The sequence below is a fragment of the Artemia franciscana genome, chromosome 20 (assembly GCF_032884065.1).
Source record: "Artemia franciscana chromosome 20, ASM3288406v1, whole genome shotgun sequence".
NCBI classification, from domain to species: Eukaryota; Metazoa; Arthropoda; class Branchiopoda; order Anostraca; family Artemiidae; genus Artemia; species Artemia franciscana.
The window spans coordinates 9315103-9337454 of NC_088882.1; the positions used below are offsets into that span (position 1 = coordinate 9315103).

At 38.1% G+C, this 22352-nt stretch overlaps 1 long non-coding RNA gene across 1 annotated transcript; it reads left to right on the forward strand.

Moving 5' to 3' along the window:
* The first annotated feature begins 12590 nt into the window (after positions 1–12590).
* On the forward strand, positions 12591–13313 carry LOC136040221 (uncharacterized). Its single transcript, XR_010620642.1, has 2 exons — positions 12591–12945; positions 13010–13313. It is a non-coding gene; the product is annotated as an uncharacterized LOC136040221 (long non-coding RNA).
* Positions 13314–22352: the final 9039 nt, after the last annotated feature.

The following is a 22352-nucleotide window of genomic DNA, read 5'->3' on the forward strand; positions in this document are numbered from 1 at the left end:
ATCACTTGAAGAAAAAACATTAAGTATTCCACAACGCCCAGTTCTACATAATAATTACCAGCGTCTTGAAGAAAATCAATAGCACCTGCTGGTTATTAGGGACCTGGAACCAGTTGCTATGGCTTGCAGTCAAAATCTGAATTCACCCACTATTCCTGTGTTAGTCGGTGAAAACAAGAATAGAATATATATCACTAATCTTTAAAATAAAATATTTTTCTTCCAAAATTCATTTTTCCTGATATGTTCCCCTTGGCTCCCTCCTAATGTAAATCAAAACCTATTGATCACCCAATAAAAATTGAAACCTGTTGGGTATAGAACTTTAAGCCCGTCAAACACTCCCACAGATATCGGCTGGATCTCTTAAGCTGTCCTGGATAACTGGGACGCACATTGAATCTTATTAGCTTTGCCCTTTCCTCCGAGTCCCAATACAGCTTGCTCTTTCCCCTACACCTTGATTTACCATTTTCCTTAACATTGAGACGGGCAACTGCCCTACCACTTCCAATTAGCACAACCAGCCCCTTTGGCTATACCCGTAAATAGCTACTGTGCCTAGGGATAGACATACACACAATAACAGAAACACTTACCGATATGAGATTATTTTGTAGTACTTCAAAATTAATCAGTTCAAATTTCAAGGCTAGTTATAAATTTCATGACACTTAGGAAAATCTCACGGTACAATAGTGGGTGTTCAAAATTACGATTATTAAATTGTTATTCTTCGTAATTTGGCAAGCAAATAGGAAGATTTATTTGCAAAAGAACTATTATTCGAGGAGAATTTTGGCGGGGGGGGGATCAACTCTTACGCAAGAAATACCGGAAAACACAGAAAAAGGAAATTTTCTTCCCCCATGACAAATTCCTCGATGGAAAGTTCCCCCAGTATATCCTATCTTCTCAACCCCTCCCCCAAACCAAAAAATGCTCCTGAAAACGCCTGTACACTTCCCAATAACCATTACTATATGTAAGCACTGGTCAAAGTTTGTAACTTGTAGCCCCTCCCACGGGGACTGTAGAGGAGTAAGTCGTCTCCAAAGACATAGTTATAAGGTTTTTCGACTACTCTGAATAAAATGGCTATCTCAGAATTTTGATCTGTTGACTTTGGGAAAATAATTAGCGTGGGAGGGGGTCTAGGTGCTCTCCAATTTTTTTGGTCACTTAAAAAGGGCACTAGAACTTTTCATTTCCGTTAGAATGAGCCCTCTCGCGACATTCTAGAACAACTGGGTCGATATGATCACCCCTGGGAAAAAAAAACAAATAAACACGCATCCGTGATCTGCCTTCTGGCAAAAAATACAAAATTCCACATTTTTGTAGATAGGAGCTTGAAACTTCTACAGTAGGGTTCTATGATACGCTCAATCTGATGGTGTAATTTTCGTTAAGATTCGCTAAGATTCTTTTAGGGGGTGTTTCCCCCTATTTTCTAAAATAGCGCAAATTTTCTCAGGCTCATAACTTTTGATGCGTAAGACTTAACTTGATGAAACTTATATATTTAAAATCAGCATTAAAATGCAATTCTTTTGATGTAGCTATTGGTATCAAAATTCCATTTTTTAGAGTTTTGGTTTCTTTTGAGCCGGGTCGCTCCTTACTACAGTTTGTTACCACGAACTGTTTGATTTTTCTGTGTTTTCCTGGAATTTCTTACGTAAGAGTTGATCCCACCCACCCCCGCCAAAATTCTCCTCGAATAATAGTTCTTTTGCAAATAAATCTTCCTATTTGCTTGCCAAATTACGAAGAATAACAATTTAATAATCGTAATTTTGAACACCCACTGTTGTACCGTGAGATTTTCCTAAGTGTCATGAAATTTATAACTAGCCTTGAAATTTGAACTGATTAATTTTGAAGTACTACAAAATAATCTCATATCGGTAAGTGTTTCTGTTATTGTGTGTATGTCTATCCCTAGGCACAGTAGCTATTTACGGGTATAGCCAAAGGGGCTGGTTGTGCTAATTGGAAGTGGTAGGGCAGTTGCCCGTCTCAATTTTAAGGAAAATGGTAAATCAAGGTGTAGGGGAAAGAGCAAGCTGTATTGGGACTCGGAGGAAAGGGCAAAGCTAATAAGATTCAATGTGCGTCCCAGTTATCCAGAACAGCTTAAGAGATCCAGCCGATATTTGTGGGAGTGTTTGACGGGCTTAAAGTTCTATACCCAACAGGTTTCAATTTTTATTGGGTGATCAATAGGTTTTGATTTACATTAGGAGGGAGCCAAGGGGAACATATCAGGAAAAATAAATTTTGGAAGAAAAATATTTTATTTTAAAGATTAGTGATATATATTCTATTCTTGTTTTCACTGACTAACACAGGAATAGTGGGTGAATTCAGATTTTGACTGCAAGCCATAGCAACTGGTTCCAGGTCCCTAATAACCAGCAGGTGCTATTGATTTTCTTCAAGACGCTGGTGTCCCTTTCAGTGGGATATAATAGATTAATCACTGGTTCTAAATCGCTCTGAACATAACCTGCGCCTAAAACGTTCTTTTGAGGCTTCAGTCTTCTTCCACCTATCCGCTACAATACTACAGATTAAAGTTAATCTGTATTTTCCGATGTACGTGCTTTTTGCATTACTAAATTAAAAAAAATGCTACTTTATATCTGCTGTTTCGAAGGTTTTGCCCCCCCCCCCTGAAAAAAAATTCCTGCGTACGTGCCTGACCATCCCATTTAAATTATTTACCTAATTTCTTCCCAGAAGATGGTTCTTCAGTCTACTCTTAAACTGGCTAACATTATCTGATAACCTTGTACTCGTTGGTAAAGAATTCCATACTGCTGGTCCAGCAAACCTCGGATAAAAACTTGCCCTCTGAGAGCTGCGACACTCGTATATCAAATCATCGATATTTCTAGTCTCATAACTGTGGTACGAAGGATTCCTTGTAAGCATTTGACGAAAAATTTCAGGGGACAAACTATAAATACTCTGAAATACAAAATAGCAAGTTGATAATCATGAAGATGGCTAACATTAAGAATCAAGAGTTTCCTATAACAATTAACTGTATCATTTTCACCATGGACATAATTCCCTAATAGTCTAATAGCTTTATTTTATAAAACCTGAGCACGTTTAAAATTTGTATAAAATACACTAGTCCATATCATGCAGCGATAAGAAATACAAGGCATGACATTATAATGATAAAGAGTGAAAAGGGCAGAACGAAGTAACTTATTTCTCAGACCCCGAATCAGACAAAGCCCTCTAGTTACCTTAGCTGCCACCCTGTGTTGCCACTTATGCCGCATTTCGCGGCATTACGCCGCTATTCTGAGAGAAATGCCGCATAAAATTTTGATCATGCCGCACGCCGCGATTATGCCGCGAAATGGCTTTTTATACCGCATTTGTTCCTGTATGTAAAATTTGTCCAACTTTAAGTTTCTTATCTTTTGCAAATGTCTTTGTTGCATAAAATGGGGATTTCAAAGTTTCGCGGAAGTCAACTACGGAACTTAATTAATGACCCGTCGGTCGGCAGCTTGTCCCCTGGGAGGCCAGTGTGTTCGAAGGGGGTTGAGTTATTTTTGCGGGTTTGACGAAACTTTGACGTTTGAGTTTCTCAGTTCTTCTCATGACTCCATGACCTCTGTCAGCTCAGCCCAAGTGTTTTCAAGTTAGCAATAAGGACCAAACAGACTTGTCTTATTTCACAGGATTGTCTGATGGCATTGATGGTAAGTAGTAACTATATTTAAGTAGCCTAGGTGTCGTAAGAACCGTTATTAGCCGAAATGTGTGGGGGGGGGGAGGTATTTATCGACTGGCTGGTCATTTTTACCGACTGTTTTATGCAGACCAAAACGACTATTATGGAGAAAAAACGACTGTGTTTTCAAAAATTCGGCTGATTTTAAGAAAAACAACTATTTTTAAGAAGAAATTGACTGTTTCTACGAAAAATCTACTGTTTCCAAGTAAAAAATTGACTGTTTTCACGAAAAATAGCGGCGCTGCGCATTGACTCGGTTACTTTTTATCGACTGGCCGACAATATTCGGGGGGTGGGGGGCGCGCCCCGCCTCCCACCTAGTCGTTATGGCCCTGGATGTAATCAGGTCAGAAAGAGTTTATTGAGCCAAAAAGTACTGGCCTATCCTAGGGGGTGGGCGGCTTCTATGATCTGTTTTCTATTTACCAAAATGCGTGTTTTAACTAGTTGCCAGTTCGTTACTTCATCATTTCAAAATTCGAATTCATCATATGGTATCAACGAGAGGTGTAGCTCTTACCGAAAATTTTGAAAGCCCGATTCTCACTAGAAGAGATCATCAAAATCACGATGATGAAACAGCTAAGAAATATAATTTTTTTCGAAATTAGCAATTTCCTTGTTAGCACTTGTCGACTGTGTCCAGCCTTTCTACTCTCCGACGCGGCTGGCTGGATGCAAAATATCTGATAACTGAATGTGCCTCTGTGAAAGTGAGAAACAAGACCAAAGGTTCTATGGGATCCCAAAAATTCAATATTTAATCCAGACATTGGGTTTTGTCTTCGCTAGATCCAGTCTTCGCCAGACTCCTTGAACATTTTTACTCTTAAAGATATAGAAACAGATTAAGGCCAAATAGCTAATATTCTGAGAAAACCAATTTCAGATTTAGATTCAGCATGTGTGTTTACCTCTATAAGTCATATCTATTTTGACGATACCGATCGAAACGATCCTGCCTTCTGCCAATTTTCCGGTTTCGCCGATATTCTGGAGCTACTTGTCTGACGAAAAATAGAAGCTCAGAAACGAATTTAGCGTATCTCCTTGAGTCCTTACCCCTAGTTCCAACATCTAGTCAACTTCAAATGAAAAATATACGTATAACAAATTATCCGGTTTCAGCCGGACTCCGGACGAAATATATGTCCGGCTAAAAAACAATTGTCATATACGGTTTCGTCATGCCCTCTTACCCCAAAATCGAACATCTTATCAACTTCAAATAAAACTTTTACTTTTAATTAACTTTCTGGTTTTGGTCGGATTCCAGGTGAACAACTTGTCCGGCGAGAAGATGGTTTACATTGCCGTGTTCAGCATGTTTTCTTACCCCATAATCGACTATCTCATTAGTTTTTTAAAAATATTTTGTCTGTCCCTTAATTTGAATCCTCACCCTTAAGTTTAGGGCTACATAGCCCATCTACAAACTCAACCTTTCCCTTGACCCAAAGGATCCTCCCACCGAGTTTCATCAAAATATCTCATTCATTTCGACAGTTATCGTGCTTAGGCTACAGACGGACAGACGGACAACTTTTGCAATGTCATAGGTATCCCTCCACTGACGTTTTGGGATCCCGACAAGCAAAACAAAAGAAGTCCAAAACGGATGATAGTTGAACAGGTATCATAAATGAACAAAACCAAAGGTTTTTATGGAATCCCAGAATTTAATCTGTGATCCAAACAATTGGCTCTTGTAGGTATCCGTTCTTCACCGGACTCCTTAAAGTTGAACTGAAAAGCAAATTTTTGTATGTGTATTTTAAGTGAATACAATGCAATATCGGATGGTGTTAAGAGGAGTTTTTGGCAATTTTACTGTTTTCTCTAGCATGATGTTCAGAATATTTAAGGCCATGCTCACAGCGCTAAGTTCTACTATGACGCGGAAACTTTGAACCTCAATACGAACTCGGCTTTTCAGTGGCCCAATCAAGTGAGCTTGCTTAACACTGCTCAGTGTTTGAACGCCTATTTGTCGTAAATCGTTTTCGTCAAGCATGCAACACAGTTACTAGCTGTAGAGGTACCCCAAATCTGACAGGGAATATCACTTTATGGAATTTTATTAATCGCGAATATATTCAAGTATACAACGGATATTTTGGCCCTTCTTGGCAAGGGTCCTCGTCAGGCTGTCAAACTTCATGATCAACCTTAGGGAAGGATACTTTCTCTGAATAGGATCGTAATTGACGTATCCGTTTAATTCGTTGCTTGAATCCAAGTCAGCATGGGCCCAAGTCATAGCAACGAAGTAACGCATTTTCATTTGGTCTTTCAGCCCTTTTCGGTAAACAAATTTTACTATTCAGATTTAGAAACAGAAATTTTCATTGAGTGATTTTTGTTGTTGTGTGTGTTATTTTGTACTCTCCCTATTTCTTTCCTAAATATTTAGCTAAACATTTCTCTTGTTTATAGAACAAACGTGTTACAACATAATAGCGGAAGTGATAGATATCGATCAGGAATATGAGGACGGTGATAAAGACTCGGACGATAGTGAACCCTCCAACAAAAAACCGAGGATCACAAAGAAAAGGGCAGACCAAAGATAAAAGACTGAGTGGGAAAGAGAATCTGACTTTAATGAATAGTTACGAAAAGGAAAGGTGCATACCGGTGAAAACAGTGGATATTTAGCTCACTGTCTTTACTGCAAAAAGGATTTCATTTGTAATAAATGGAAACACGACGCAAAAAGGCACAAACAGACCAAAGCTCACGAAGAAAATAAAAAAGCGTGGATAACTTTGTCTTCTAAGACCATGCCATTGACTCTTCATTTTTCTGGTGATTCAAAAATCGAAAGAGTGGCCACTGTTGAAGCGAAGCTAGTGACATTTCTCGTTGAGCATGATCTACCCTATTCGCTTTCTGAAGACTTTCTGAAACTTGTGAAAAGTATGCCAGGCCCAGATCTTCTAAGCCAGGCCACTCTTGGTAGAACTAAAGCAACCAATATTGCTCGACAAGCGTTGGCCCCTCATTTTCATGAAACGCTTCTTGAAAACCTGAAAACGAATCTTTTCTCCGTAGTAATTGACGAGACCACAGATTCCTCTGTAGCCAAACAACTTGCTGTTTATTTCAGCTTTTGTGACGAAGCAATAAATATGCAGGTAGATTTGCTCGCTCTTGTCGAATGCAGCGACGGATCAGTGTCTGGTCTATTCAACCAGCTAATGAAGGTGATGGATGATGTCAAGAAGGCGGGTGTTCCTCTACAAAACTGGGTCGGATTCTGCTCTGACACAACGAATACTATGATGGGGATAAACCACTCAGTCAAAACACTTGTTGAAGGGAAATATTCCTGGGTTACAGTTGTGAAATGTGGCTGCCATCTGTGTGCCCTAGTTGCAAGCCATGCTTGCAAAAAACTGTCCAAGAGCCTCGAAGGTCTATGTCGGATTGTGTGCAATCACTTCAGGCACAGTGCAAAACGCCAAGATGCATATAGGAAGGAATTTCAAGCCTTTACTCAAGTGGAACAGCACAGATTCCTTGCTTTGGCTCCAACACGCTGGTTGTCGTTCCAAAACTGTGCACGCTGTATTCTCGAACAGTGGGATACTCTTACGTTGTACTGTGACTCGTTGGTACTTGATGATCCCTGGCATGCTAATGATCATGTAAGAATGACACTAAACAACCCATACTCGAGGGTTATGATGTTTTTTGTCGAGAAAGTGTTGGGAGAGCTTAATGAGTTCAACACCATCTTCCAGTCTGAAAAACCACTATTTCACCTCATGAAAACCCAGGTGGAAAAACTTCTTCGGACATTAGCCATGAACTTTATGAAGCCTTCATATTTTAGAACAGTCAACCCTTTTGACATGAATCCGTATGACGAAGTGAACTATCTTCCCGACGAAAATGTCAATATTGGCTACAAAGGGTACGATTTCCTTGTGGGGCTCGAAACGAGAGAAGTTACCAGTGGCCGTTTTGTAGCGGAAAGTCTCCGAATTCGTCACTCCGCGAGGGATTTCTACGTCGAAGCTGTTCAACAAATTCTTGACCGTTTTCCATTCTCTGAAAACATCTACGACCTGGTACACTTGCTTACCCCAAGCTCTAGTTATGAACTGAAAGTTCCCAGTCTTCGTCAGTTCTTCGACTAATACGATTCTGCGCTTTGGAATAAAACAAAGCTAGAGCAGGAATGGCGGTCTATACCGAGTGTAGCTCTACCTAGTACTGTCGATCTCCCTGACGTAGATGACATGGACATTGTCGTTTACTGGCGCCACATCTTGGAAACGAAGTCACCAAATGGTAGTCGGATGTTCCCAAATGTCGGAAAAATGGTATAGTACTTTTTCTCACTCCCTTTCTCAAACGTTATTGCCGAGCGTCTCTTCAGTTTGCTCAAGGAAGTGAAAACTGATAAGCAAAACCGACTAAGTGCAGTGACTCTTTCGGCAACACTGAAAACCAAGTGTGACCTTAAGCTCAATTCTAAAGGAGGGCTTGACTCGGGCAAGTCAGTGCTAGAGCTAGAACCCGGACTAGTCAAGCGTGTACTCAAAGTGAAGGCTAGTGCTTCTTCTCGTGACTGTAACGTTTTCAACCAAAGCATTGTGTATGGTCTGGCCAAAGATATTGTTTGTGACACACGTGAACAGTCCGATTCCGATTAATCTTGTCTGTTTGTCTTTTATTATTTATCTGAAATTAATCTTGTCTGTTTGTCTTATATTACTTATCTGAATGTTCCTTCTTGAAGCTTTTGATATTGATTTTCATTAAACATTAATCGAAAAAGGTTGAGATACGAGAATCTAGTTACCCATCAATTATTCTATTGGATAGGCTTGAAGGCCCAAGGGAAAATCGCTTTTAATTTTTTCACTATTCACTTCACATTTATACGGTATTCCCAAAGTGGACTTTCCCTGCTGTGGTACCTCTGCACTTTTCCTTCTGTTGCGTGCTTGACCAAAACGATGAACGACAAATGTGTGTTCACGGACTGAGCTGACCATGCTTACCTTTGACTGCTGAAAAGAAGGATAGAAAGCACGTGTTTTCTCAAATTTATGACAGATCTTCACCAACTTCACTTGAAACTGAATCAACATTCATACTAAAGCGAGATTTTTCACGCATTCTCTCTGAAAAATACAAAACACAGCTTTTCCGAGAATTTCGGGCATGCCGCGGTTTTTACCGCATTTTGGTTCAAGGATGCCACGGAAATGCCGCTTTTTGATTAAGCCGCCGCCGCGGAGCGGTGCCGGTTGAGTGGCAACACTGCTGCCACCTGATCACCATGTACTTTACACCTCAATTCTCTTTACCATTTTAAGTGCTTGTGTCCAATCCAGAGACTAGGGAATGTGCCATTTTGACATTCAATGTTTTCAGTTGCTAAGTCAGTCCATTAGCAATCGCGAATAAATAAGATGATACAAACATCTTATGAAGAATTGTTAGGCTGAATAGTGAAGATCAGGGTATCAACCTTCAGTCTATTCAGCATTTAAAAAATTATAAAACAAATATTTTATAAAGAACAAAAAAATTAAACACTTGAGCTTAGTATATTAGTATTTATAGAACAAAAATATACCAAATATGAATCACCAGTGATTTATGTTTGGTTTATATTTACACAACTCAAAATGGTAAGCAGATTTCATTTAAAATGTAAAATGTTTTCCATAAGATAAGTCGTGTAAAGTAATTGAATACAACTTTTTAAGAGTCCCTTTTTAATTTTGTTGCTTTAGCATTAGAAAAATAAAATGCTTTTGATTGCCTTTTTTAGTAAAGCTGATGTGAATGGGAGAACAGCTCATGATTGAAAATGTCTCTAATAAGTAGATATTTAAAACAGTGACGTAGTTTGCTATGGGACAGGGGGGGGGCAAATGCCCTGATAGACCTTGGTTTGCCCTCCTCCAGACCCCAGTTCCTCCTCTAGGCTTAAATTTAGTTTCTTCAAAAATATTGTCCGAACTAAAATAAGCCTACATAATTCAAGCACCAATAGAAACATGTCAGTTTTCTTTAGTGTATGTTTACCTTTTTGGTTATATATGGCTCATTTTTCAGTTTTCGCAGTCATTTTCATTTGATTTGGGAAAATTGGTCCGAACTTTGCCCCCTCAACTGAATTTTGACCAAATTGCATCACTGATGTAAAAAGGTGGAAATATATTTTAAAACGTATCAGAATTATTTGAAAGTACTGACAGGCTATTTTGAATTAAAAGAAACCGTCCAGAAGGACAATTTGATTGCCCTTTCGTTATCAAATTACCCTCAAATCAAATGAACATAATTTAATTCAATTCGGGTTTTTGGCCAAGTAAGCTTACATAAAGAACTGAGAGAAGCTATTTAATCTTGATTAAAGGTGGACAGAACTAACACGATCAGCTGTTAGGAAATAATGACTAAAAACTGGTGTTGAAGGAGGTTCTAGCCGTCCTCATATTTAGTAAATAATACCAAGAACATCGTTTTTCATGAATTGAAAGGTAAAGATTGAGTTTTATGTTTAATTCGTCTTTGTTTTTGTTATACAATAATGTTAACGAACTATATGGAAGGGCTGTTATTGTGTTATTGTGTGTATGTCTATCCCTAGGCACAGTAGCTATTTACGGGTATAGCCAAAGGGGCTGGTTGTGCTAATTGGAAGTGCTAGGGCAGTTGCACGTCTCAATGTTAAGGAAAATGGTAAAGCAAGGTGTAGGGGAAAGAGCAAGCTGTATTGGGACTCGGAGGAAAGGGCAAAGCTAATAAGATTCAATGTGCGTCCCAGTTATCCAGAACAGCTTAAGAGATCCAGCCGATATTTGAGGGAGTATTTGACGGGTTTAAAGTTCTATACCCAACAGGTTTCAATTTTTATTGGGTGATCAATAGGTTTTGATTTACATTAGGAGGGAGCCAAGGGGAACATATCAGGAATAATAAATTTTGGAAGAAAAATATTTTACATTAAAGATTAGTGATATATATTCTATTCTTGTTTTCACTGATTAACACAGGAATAGTGGGGGAATTCTGGATTTTGACCGCACGCCATAGCAACTGGTTCCAGGTCCCTAATAACCAGCAGGTGCTATTGATTTTCTTCAAGAAGCTGGTATTGATTGTGTAGAACTGGGTGTTGTGGAATACTTAATGTTTTTTCTTCAAGAATTCTTTGGTTGTTACGAAAAAGAATTATCTGTGCAAATGTTTATTTCAACATATCTTCAAGACTTGTTTCTTCAGGGCTCGAAAATCGAGGGGGATGCTCCCGGTTGTATAAAAATTGATCTAAGTCCAATGCTTGCTTATATAGATAACGTAATTTTGCATGGAATCAACACTTGTTTGAGCCTGTTTGGCCCCTTTTGAGGCTAAATTGCTATTTTTGCCACAAAATAGGAGAAAGGGGTTTATTGTTACGGTGCAATCTTTTGTTCCAAATAGGTTTGCAAAATATTCAATTCGTCTTTATAACGATCCCTATTCTGATATTCTAGGACCATTGACTCAATACCATCACCGCTTCAAATAACAAAAAACAAAGCATTAATTAACAAACAAATAAAAACACATCCGTGACCAACCTTCTCGGAAAAATACAATTCATTCTTTCATTCATTTATTAAATACTAAATACACTATAAATATAAATTGCTGTTTTTTGCCACAAAATGGGAGAAAGGGGTGTTTTGCTACGGTGCAATCTTTTGTTCCAAATAGGTTTGCAAAATATTCAATTCTCTTTTATAACGATCCCTATTCTGATATTCTAGGACAATTGACTCAATACCATCACCGCTTCAAAAAACAAAAAACAAAGCATTAATTAACAAACAAATAAAAACACATCCGTGACCAACCTTCTCTGAAAAATACAATTCATTCTTTCATTCATTTATTAAATACTAAATACACTATAAATATAAATTGCTGTTTTTTGCCACAAAATGGGAGAAAGGGGTGTTTTGTTACGGTGCAATCTTTTGTTCCAAATAGGTTTGCAAAATATTCAATTCTCTTTTATAACGATCCCTATTCTGATATTCTAGGACTATTGACTCAATACCATCACCGCTTCAAAAAACAAAAAACAAAGCATTAATTAACAAACAAATAAAAACACATCCGTGACCAACCTTCTCGGAAAAATACAATTCATTCTTTCATTCATTTATTAAATACTAAATACACTATAAATAAAAATTGCTGTTTTTTGCCACAAAAAGGGAGAAAGGGGTGTTTCGCTACGGTGCAATCTTTTGTTCCAAATAGGTTTGCAAAATATTCAATTCTCCTTTATAACGATCCCTATTCTGATATTCTAGGACCATTGACTCAATACCATCACCGCTTCAAAAAACAAAAAACAAAGCATTAATAAACAAACAAATAAAAACACATTCGTGACCAACCTTCTCGGAAAAATACAATTTATTCTTTCATTCATTTATTAAATACTAAATTCACTATAAATATAAATTGCTGTTTTTTGCCACAAAATGGGAGAAAGGGGTGTTTTGCTACGGTGCAATCTTTTGTTCCAAATAGGTTTGCAAAATATTCAATTCTCCTTTATAACGATCCCTATTCTGATATTCTAGGACCATTGACTCAATACCATCACCGCTTCAAAAAACAAAAAACAAAGCATTAATTAACAAACAAATAAAAACACATCCGTGACCAACCTTCTCGGAAAAATACAATTCATTCTTTCATTCATTTATTAAATACTAAATCTATATATATAAAAATAAGTTGTCTGTCTGTGGATGTGTGGATCAGGTGACGTCACCTGAAAAAACTGAAAAAAACTAAAAAAACTAAAAAAAGGTAAAAAACTAAAAAAAAATAAAAAATAAAAAAAAAACTAAAAAAAAAGGAAAAAACTGAAAAATAAGCTAACATAAAGGTAAAAACCAATAAAAAACTAAAAAGAAAAAAAGGAAAAAACTAAAAAAAATTTTCATCTAAAAAACTAAAAAAAACTAAAAAAGGTAAAAACTAAAAGAACTAAAAAAGAAAAAAATAAATGACGACACTCAAAGAGAAAGCGACCAGGACAAAAGGAATGTTCGATTAGCAATCAACAAAGCACCGGGACATAGGGAGTATAAATGACGACCAGGACATAAGTAAAAAAAAAAATTAACAAAACTAAAAAGAAGGTAAAAACTACAAAAAAACGACCAGGACATAAGTAAAAAAAAAATTAACAAAACTAAAAAGAAGGTAAAAACTACAAAAAAACTAAAAAGAAAAAAAAACTAAAAACTAATAAAAAAACTAAAAAATCTAAAAATCTAAATAAACTAAAAAAGAAAAAAAAAAGGAAAAAAATAAAGGAGAAAAACAAAACTAAAAAACGAATGTATATTCAGACCGGTACACCGGGATACAAATGACGACCGGGACACAGGGAATATAAATGACGACCGGGACACAGGGACACAACTACAACGGGGACACCGGGGGAAACAGGGGGATATAAATGACGACCGGGACAAAAAAACTAAAAAGAAAAAAAAACTAAAAACTAATAAAAAAACTAAAAAATCTAAAAATCTAAATAAGCTAAAAAAGAAAAAAAAAGGAAAAAAATAAAGGAGAAAAACAAAACTAAAAAACGAATGTATATACAGACCGGGACACCGGGATACAAATGACGACCGGGACACAGGGAATATAAATGACGACCGGGACACAGGGACACAACTACAACGGGGACACCGGAGGAAACAGGGGGATGTAAATGACGACCGGGACAGGGAATGGTCGATTAGCAATCACCATCAACAAAGCTCAAGGGCAATCATTAGAATCATGAGGTATAGATCTGAATACAGATTGTTTTCCCATGGACCATTATATGTTGCATGTTCAAGAGTCGGTAAACCTGACAATCTATTTATATGCAAAGACAATGGGACAGCAAAGAATGTTGTATATTCGCAAGTTTTACGTAGTTAAAACCATATATATATATATCTATCTATATTCACAGGTGGGACATAGGGACACAACTACAATGGCGCGTAACTATTATGGCGCGTAACGACTTACGCGCGCGGGGGGGCTTGGGGGGGGGCGCGAAGCGCCCCCACCAACTAGGTGTTGGGGTGGCGCGAAGCGCCACCCCAACAGCTAGTACACTATAAATATAAATTGCTGTTTTTTGCCACAAAATGGGAGAAAGGGGTGTTTTGTTACGGTGCAATCTTTTGTTCCAAATAGGTTTGCAAAATATTCAATTCTCTTTTATAACGATCCCTATTCTGATATTCTAGGACCATTGACTCAATACCATCACCGCTTCAAAAAAAAAAGCAAAAATAAACAACCAAATAAAAACACATCCGTGACCAACCTTCTCGGAAAAATACAATTCATTCATTCATTCATTTATTAAATACTAAATACACTATACAGCATACAATACACCGTGTAAAAACAAGATCCCCTGAAGTTAACTCGCTTGGGGATGAATCACACTTGATATTTCACACTACAAAATTTTACACTTTGTAGGTTAGAACTTGATATTTACTATCTTATGTGCTGAATTTCATATTGTAAAGGTCGTCAATACCACTCACCCTTTTTGGATAATTTTCCCATTTTTGAAAGTAATCACAGTTTCTAAGGCTCTTGACTTTTGGTGTGTAACTATAAGCTTTTGAAATGCTTTACTTTTGGAATCACCATAAAAACCTAATTCTTTTAGCATACAAATATTTTTTTTAAATATGGAAACTCGTTTTAAAGAGCTTTGGTAAGTATTAGTATAAGCCCTTCCATATAGTTCGTTAACACTATTGTATAACAAAAACAAAGACGAATTAAACATAAAACTCAATCTTTACCTTTCAATTGATGAAAAACAATGTTCTTGGTATTATTTACTAAATATGAGGACGGCTAGAACCTCCTTCAACACCAGTTTTTAGTCATTATTTCCTAACAGCTGATCGTGTTAGTTCTGTCCACCTTTAATCAAGATTAAATAGCTTCTCTCAGTTCTTTATGTAAGCTTACTTGGCCAAAAACCCGAATTGAATTAAATTATGTTCATTTGATTTGAGGGTAATTTGATAACGAAATGGCAATCAAATTGTCCTTCTGGACGGTTTCTTTTAATTCAAAATAGCCTGTCAGTACTTTCAAATAATTCTGATACGTTTTAAAATATATTTCCACCTTTTTACATCAGTGATGTAATTTGGTCAAAATTCAGTTGAGGGGGCAAAGTTCGGACCAATTTTCCCAAATCAAATGAAAATGACTGCGAAAACTAAAAAATGAGCCATATGTAACCAAAAAGGTAAACATACACTAAAGAAAACTGACATGTTTCTATTGGTGCTTGAATTATGTAGGCTTATTTTAGTTCGGACAATATTTTTGAAGAAACTAAATTTAAGCCTAGGGGAGGAACTGGGGTCTGGAGGAGGGCAAACCAAGGTCTATCAGGGCATTTGCCCCCCCCCCTGTCCCATAGCAAACTACGTCACTGTTTTAAATATCTACTTATTAGAGACATTTTCAATCATGAGCTGTTCTCCCATTCACATCAGCTTTACTATAAAGGCAATCAAAAGCATTTTATTTTTCTAATGCTAAGGCAACAAAATTAAAAAGGGACTCTTAAAAAGTTGTATTCAATTACTTTACACGACTTATCTTATGGAAAACATTTTACATTTTAAATGAAATCTGCTTACCATTTTGAGTTGTGTAAATATAAACCAAACATAAATCACTGGTGATTCATATTTGGTATATTTTTGTTCTATAAATACTTATATACTAAGCTCAAGTGTTAATTTTTTTTGTTCTTTTTAAATATTTGTTTTATAATTTTTTAAACGTTGAAAAGACCGAAGGTTGATGCACTGATCTTCATCATTCAGCATAACAATTTTTCAAAAGATGTTTGAATCATCTTATTTATTCTCGAGCGCTAATGGACTGACTTAGCAACTGAAGACATTGTATGTCAAAATGGCATATTCCCTAGTCTCTGGACGCAATCACATAAAAATGGTAAAGAGTATTGAGCTGTAAAGTACATGGTGATTAGGTGGCAGCAGTGTTGCCACTCGACCGGCACCGCTCCGCGGCGGCGGCTTCGTCAAAAAGCGGCATTTCCGTGGCATCCTTGAACCAAAATGCGGTAAAAACCGCGGCATGCCCGAAATTCTCGGAAAAGCTGTGTTTTGTATTTTTCAGAGAGAATGCGTGAAAAATCTCGCTTTAGTATGAATGTTGATTCAGTTTCAAGTGAAGTGTGGTGAAGATCTGTCATAAATTTGAGAAAACACGTGCTTTCTATCCTTCTTTTCAGCAGTCAAAGGTAAGCATGGTCAGCTCAGTCCGTGAACACACATTTGTCGTTCATCGTTTTGGTCAAGCACGCAACAGAAGGAAAAGTGCAGAGGTACCACAGCAGGGAAAGTCCACGGTGGGAATACCGTATAAATGTGAAGTGAATAGTGAAAAAATTAAAAGCGATTTTCCCTTGGGCCTTCAAGCCTATCCAATAGAATAATTGATGGGTAACTAGATTCTCGTATCTCAACCTTTTTCGATTAATGTTTAATGAAAATCAATATCAAAAGCTTCAAGAAGGAACATTCAGATAAGTAATATAAGACAAACAGACAAGATTAATTTCAGATAAATAATAAAAGACAAACAGACACGATTAATCGGAATCGGACTGTTCACGTGTGTCACAAACAATATCTTTGGCCAGACCATACACAATGCTTTGGTTCAAAACGTTACAGTCACGAGAAGAGGCACTAGCCTTCACTTTGAGTACACGCTTGACTAGTCCGGGTTCTAGCTCTAGCACTGACTTGCCCGAGTCAAGCCCTCCTTTAGAATTGCGCTTAAGGTCACACTTGGTTTTCAGTGTTGCCGAAAGAGTCACTGCACTTAGTCAGTTTTGCTTATCAGTTTTCACTTCCTTGAGCAAACTGAAGAGACGCTCGGCAATAACGTTTGAGAAAGGGAGTGAGAAAAAGTACTATACCATTTTTCCGACATTTGGGAACATCCGACTACCATTTGGTGACTTCGTTTCCAAGATGTGGCGCCAGTAAACGACAATGTCCATGTCATCTACGTCAGGGAGATCGACAGTACTAGGTAGAGCTACACTCGGTATAGACCGCCATTCCTGCTCTAGCTTTGTTTTATTCCAAAGCGCAGAATCGTATTAGTCGAAGAACTGACGAAGACTGGGAACTTTCAGTTCATAACTAGAGCTTGGGGTAAGCAAGTGTACCAGGTCGTAGATGTTTTCAGAGAATGGAAAACGGTCAAGAATTTGTTGAACAGCTTCGACGTAGAAATCCCTCGCGGAGTGACGAATTCGGACACTTTCCGCTACAAAACGGCCACTGGTAACTTCTCTCGTTTCGAGCCCCACAAGGAAATCGTACCCTTTGTAGCCAATATTGACATTTTCGTCGGGAAGATAGTTCACTTCGTCATGCGGATTGATGTCAAAAGGGTTGACTGTTCTAAAATATGAAGACTTCATAAAGTTCATGGCTAATGTCCGAAGAAGTTTTTCCACCTGGGTTTTCATGAGGTGAAATAGTGGTTTTTCAGACTGGAAGATGATGTTGAACTCATTAAGCTCTCCCAACACTTTCTCGACAAAAAACATCATAACCCTCGAGTATGGGTTGTTTAGTGTCATTCTTACATGATCATTAGCATGCCAGGGATCATCAAGTACCAACGAGTCCCAGTACAACGTAAGAGTATCCCACTGTTCGAGAATACAGCGTGCACAGTTTTGAAACGACAACCAGCGTGTTGGAGCCAAAGCAAGGAATCTGTGCTGTTCCACTTGATTAAAGGCTTGAAATTCCTTCCTATATGCATAATGGCGTTTTGCACTGTGCCTGAAGTGATTGCACACAATCCGACATAGATCTTCGAGGCTCTTGGACAGTTTTTTGCAAGCATGGCTTGCAACTAGGGCACACAGATGGCAGCTACATTTCACAACTGTAACCGAGGAATATTTCCCTTCAACAAGTGTTTTGACTGAGTGGTTTATCCCCATCATAGTATTCGTTGTGTCAGAGCAGAATCCGACCCAGTTTTGTAGAGGAACACCCGCCTTCTTGACATCATCCATCACCTTCATTAGCTGGTTGAATAGACCAGACGCTGATCCGTCGCTGCATTCGACAAGAGCGAGCAAATCTACCTGCATATTTATTGCTTCGTCACAAAAGCTGACACAAACAGCAAGTTGTTTGGCTACAGAGGAATCTGTGGTCTCGTCAATTACTACGGAGAAAAGATTCGTTTTCAGGTTTTCAAGAAGCGTTTCATGAAAATGAGGGGCCAACGCTTGTCGAGCAATATTGGTTGCTTTAGTTCTACCAAGAGTGGCCTGGCTTAGAAGATCTGGGCCTGGCATATTTTTCACAAGTTTCAGCAAGTCTTCAGAAAGCGAATAGGGTAGATCATGCTCAACGAGAAATGTCACTAGCTTCGCTTCAACAGTGGCCACTCTTTCGATTTTTGAATCACCAGAAAAATGAAGAGTCAATGGCATGGTCTTAGAAGACAAAGTTATCCACGCTTTTTTATTTTCTTCGTGAGCTTTGGTCTGTTTGTGCCTTTTTGCGTCGTGTTTCCATTTAATACAAATGAAATCCTTTTTGCAGTAAAGACAGTGAGCTAAATATCCACTGTTTTGACCGGTCTGCACCTTTCCTTTTCGTAACTATTCATTAAAGTCAGATTCTCTTTCCCACTCAGTCTTTTATCTTTGGTCTGCCCTTTTCTTTGTGATCCTCGGTTTTTTGTTGGAGGGTTCACTATCGTCCGAGTCTTTATCACCGTCCTCATATTCCTGATCGATATCTATCACTTCCGCTATTATGTTTTAACACGTTTGTTCTATAAACAAGAGAAATGTTTAGCTAAATATTTAGGAAAGAAATAGGGAGAGTACAAAATAACACACACAACAACAAAAATCACTCAATGAAAATTTCTGTTTCTAAATCTGAATAGTAAAATTTGTTTACTGAAAAGGGCTGAAAGACCAAATGAAAATGCGTTACTTCGTTGCTATGACTTGGGCCCATGCTGACTTGGATTCAAGCAACGAATTAAACGGATACGTCAATTACGATCCTATTCAGAGAAAGTATCCTTCCCTAAGGTTGATCATGAAGTTTGACAGCCTGACGAGGACCCTTGCCAAGAAGGGCCAAAATATCCGTTGTATGCATTACTTGAATATACTCGCGATTAATAAAATTCCATACAGTGATATTCCCTGTCAGATTTGGGGTACCTCTACAGCTAGTAACTGTGTTGCATGCTTGACGAAAACGATTTACGACAAATAGGCGTTAAAACACTGAGCAGTGTTAAGCAAGCTCACTTGATTGGGCCACTGAAAAGCCGAGTTCGTATTGAGGTTCAAAGTTTCCGCGTCATAGTAGAACTTGGCGCTGTGAGCATGGCCTTAAATATTCTGAACATCATGCTAGAGAAAACAGTAAAATTGCCCAAAACTCCTCTTAACACCATCCGATATTGCATTGTATTCACTTAAAATACACATACAAAAATTTGCTTTTCAGTTCAACTTTAAGGAGTCCGGTGAAGAACGGATACCTACAAGAGCCAATTGTTTGGATCACAGATTAAATTCTGGGATTCCATAAAAACCTTTGGTTTTGTTCATTTATGATACCTGTTCAACTATCATCCGTTTTGGACTTCTTTTGTTTTGCTTGTCGGGATCCCAAAACGTCAGTGGAGGGATACCTATGACATTGCAAAAGTTGTCCGTCTGTCCGTCTGTAGCCTAAGCACGATAACTGTCGAAATGAATGAGATATTTTGATGAAACTCGGTGGGAGGATCCTTTGGGTCAAGGGAAAGGTTGAGTTTGTAGATGGGCTCTGTAGCCCTAAACTTAGGGGTGAGGATTCAAATTAAGGGACAGACAAAATATTTTTAAAAAACTAATGAGATAGTCGATTATGGGGTAAGAAAACATGCTGAACACGGCAATGTAAACCATCTTCTCGCCGGACAAGTTGTTCACCTGGAATCCGGCCAAAACCAGAAAGTTAATTAAAAGTAAAAGTTTTATTTTAAGTTGATAAGATGTTCGATTTTGGGGTAAGAGGGCATGACGAAACCGTATATGACAATTGTTTTTTAGCCGGACATATATTTCGTCCGGAGTCCGGCTGAAACCGGATAATTTGTTATACGTATATTTTTTATTTGAAGTTGACTAGATGTTGGAAATAGGGGTAAGAACTCAAGGAGATACGCTAAATTCGTTTCTGAGCTTTCTATTTTTCGCCAGACAAGTAGCTCCAGAATTTCGGCGAAACCGGAAAATTGGCAGAAGGCAGGATCGTTTCGATCGGTATCGTCAAAATAGATATGACTTATAGAGGTAAACACACATGCTGAATCTAAATCTGAAATTGGTTTTCTCAGAATATTAGCTATTTGGCCTTAATCTGTTTCTATATCTTTAAGAGTAAAAATGTTCAAGGAGTCTGGCGAAGACTGGATCTAGCGAAGACAAAACCCAATGTCTGGATTAAATATTGAATTTTTGGGATCCCATAGAACCTTTGGTCTTGTTTCTCACTTTCACAGAGGCACATTCAGTTATCAGATATTTTGCATCCAGCCAGCCGCGTCGGAGAGTAGAAAGGCTGGACACAGTCGACAAGTGCTAACAAGGAAATTGCTAATTTCGAAAAAAATTATATTTCTTAGCTGTTTCATCATCGTGATTTTGATGATCTCTTCTAGTGAGAATCGGGCTTTCAAAACTTTCGGTAAGAGCTACACCTCTCGTTGATACCATATGATGAATTCGAATTTTGAAATGATGAAGTAACGAACTGGCAACTAGTTAAAACACGCATTTTGGTAAACAGAAAACAGATCATAGAAGCCGCCCACCCCCTAGGATAGGCCAGTACTTTTTGGCTCAATAAACTCTTTCTGACCTGATTACATCCAGGGCCATAACGACTAGGTGGGAGGCGGGGAGCGCCCCCCACCCCCCGAATATTGTCGGCCAGTCGATAAAAAGTAACCGAGTCAACGCGCAGCGCCGCTATTTTTCGTGAAAACAGTCAATTTTTTACTTGGAAACAGTAGATTTTTCGTAGAAACAGTCAATTTCTTCTTAAAAATAGTTGTTTTTCTTAAAATCAGCCGAATTTTTGAAAACACAGTCGTTTTTTCTCAATAATAGTCGTTTTGGTCTGCATAAAACAGTCGGTAAAAATGACCAGCCAGTCGATAAATACCTCCTCCCCCCCCCCACACATTTCGGCTAATAACGGTTCTTACGACACCTAGGCTACTTAAATATAGTTACTACTTACCATCAATGCCATCAGACAATCCTGTGAAATAAGACAAGTCTGTTTGGTCCTTATTGCTAACTTGAAAACACTTGGGCTGAGCTGACAGAGGTCATGAAGTCATGAGAAGAACTGAGAAACTCAAACGTCAAAGTTTCGTCAAACCCGCAAAAATAACTCAACCCCCTTCGAACACACTGGCCTCCCAGGGGACAAGCTGCCGACCGACGGGTCATTAATTAAGTTCCGTAGTTGACTTCCGCGAAACTTTGAAATCCCCATTTTATGCAACAAAGACATTTGCAAAAGATAAGAAACTTAAAGTTGGACAAATTTTACATACAGGAACAAATGCGGTATAAAAAGCCATTTCGCGGCATAATCGCGGCGTGCGGCATGATCAAAATTTTATGCGGCATTTCTCTCAGAATAGCGGCGTAATGCCGCGAAATGCGGCATAAGTGGCAACACAGGGTGGCAGCTAAGGTAACTAGAGGGCTTTGTCTGATTCGGGGTCTGAGAAATAAGTTACTTCGTTCTGCCCTTTTCACTCTTTATCATTATAATGTCATGCCTTGTATTTCTTATCGTTGCATGATATGGACTAGTGTATTTTATACAAATTTTAAACGTGCTCAGGTTTTATAAAATAAAGTTATTAGACTATTAGGGAATTATGTCCATGGTGAAAATGATACAGTTAATTGTTATAGGAAACTCATGATTCTTAATGTTAGCCATCTTCATGATTATCAACTTGCTATTTTGTATTTCAGAGTATTTATGGTTTGTCCCCTGAAATTTTTCGTCAAATGCTTACAAGGAATCCTTCGTACCCCAGTTATGAGACTAGAAATATCGATGATTTGATATACGAGTGTCGCAGCTCTCAGAGGGCAAGTTTTTATCCGAGGTGTGCTGGACCAGCAGTATGGAATTCTTTACCAACGAGTACAAGGTTATCAGATAATGTTAGCCAGTTTAAGAGTAGACTGAAGAACCATCTTCTGGGAAGAAATTAGGTAAATAATTTAAATGGGATGGTCAGGCACGTACGCAGGAATTTTTTTCAGGGGGGGGCAAAACCTTCGAAACAGCAGATATAAAGTAGCATTTTTTTAAATTTAGTAATGCAAAAAGCACGTACATCGCAAAATACAGATTAACTTTAATCTGTAGTATTG